Here is a 1,572-nt window from a genome sequence, read left to right as displayed (position 1 = left end):
CCAGCGTGAGTTTAAGCCACCGGGTCCGGGACGCGAACCACGGTCGACTACATGGGAGTCCAGCGACATAGCCATTACGCTAACTGCTGGTCCCTCTCTCCTAATTCTCATCCAAATAAGTATATCCCATGTTTCTCTCTGTAAGGAGTGTCAGCCAGGAAGCAACCTGGTAAATACAAAACAGCTTCAAAAAGTTTATGGGAAAATGGAATCAAAGTATGAGTTTATTTTGGCATAAAGATTTTGGAAATCCATGCACAGTTTTCTGGGATATGCATTTTCTTTTTAAAAATGTTTTCTGAAAGTTTATTTATTTCTTCATGGGTGAGAGAGTCAGAGAGAGAGAGAGAGAGAGGAGAGAGGAGAGAGGGAGAGAGAACTCTTAACGGTGTCTTGATGCTATTACACACCTCCCGCTTCCGCAGCCTTAGATTGTGGACAGATATTTGTTTGGCTACTCAGATCTCAGGGAGGTGTCTGGACTTGAACTGGGAACCTTCTCATGTGGGATTGTTCCTTAGAATATTGTGTTTTGCTGCTGTGCCACCACCTGGCCCCTGTAAATACACATTTTTCATGAACTTGTTGAAGACCCTGTGCATATAACAGTCATTAATATAGTCTATACCATATATAATCATGTAATACTTTCCAGAATGAATTATATTTTAACATTTAGAAAGTCAGCTACTTTAATTTTACAAGTAATTGTGTTTTTTAAAAGAATTATTTGTTTAATTTTATATATTCATTCATTCATTTTAATTTTACCAGAGAGAGACACGAGAGAGAGAGAGAGAGAGAGAGAGAGAGAGAGAGAGAGAGTTCAGCATTTTAAACACATCGCCACCTGCTGGTTCGAAAATAATTGTGTTTGGTAGGCACAGAAGTTTAGGTATTTGTCTTATATAACTCAGCTCATTCATTGAATGACCAAAATGCAAGTTTTAAGCCCTGAATTTCCATCTCGGACTCTTCTGCTTCACTTCGCCTCTACTTCTAAGAGTTTCTTAGGATGGTTTGTTAGACATCAAGGAAAAACCTGAGATACCAAATATTTCTTCATTGACTCCTGAGAGCAATTGATGGATAAGGAGGACAAATGGAACAGGAGTAAAGAGAAGGTCTAGCTGGTGACGGTGGGACAGTTGCTTTTATTTACTTTAAAATAAAGCAAGTCTCCTTTGAGATGAGCCCCATCTAACTACACTGAACTCAAAGAGAGAAATAAATTCTAGCATGTTTTCATTAACTAGTGAAAATCCATAATAAATGAATGTTATTTAAGGTCTGGTCCTATACCTTAGGATTTCTAAGTTTATGGATTGACTACTTATTTGCTTGTCATTTGCCTCTTATTTTATTTATTTATTTATATTAATTTTACCTTCTCTGGAAGGAAATGAGATCAAATGAATAGACATAAAACAAAAAATTTAAATTATTATTGAGAGGTCAGTGGTTAAGATGCCTGAATCCCACATGGCTGACAGTACAGGTTGAATTCCAGGACCAGATGTGTGTGTGTGTGTGTGTGTGTGTGTGTGTGTGTGTATATATTTCCAAAACACC

The 1,572-nt window shown here is 37.5% G+C and overlaps 1 protein-coding gene across 1 annotated transcript in view; it reads right to left on the bottom strand.

Annotated features, from left to right (window-relative positions):
- LOC102493182 (dimethylaniline monooxygenase [N-oxide-forming] 5) overlaps positions 1-1,572 on the bottom strand; it is a 22,365-nt gene that overhangs the window by 12,549 nt on the left and 8,244 nt on the right. The window lies entirely within an intron of this gene.

The sequence above is a fragment of the Tupaia chinensis genome, unplaced genomic scaffold (genome assembly GCF_000334495.1).
Source record: "Tupaia chinensis unplaced genomic scaffold, TupChi_1.0 Scaffold000070_1, whole genome shotgun sequence".
NCBI lineage: Eukaryota > Metazoa > Chordata > Mammalia > Scandentia > Tupaiidae > Tupaia > Tupaia belangeri.
Note: the sequence above shows the minus strand (reverse complement) of the source record. Positions and strands in the feature narration are given on the sequence as shown.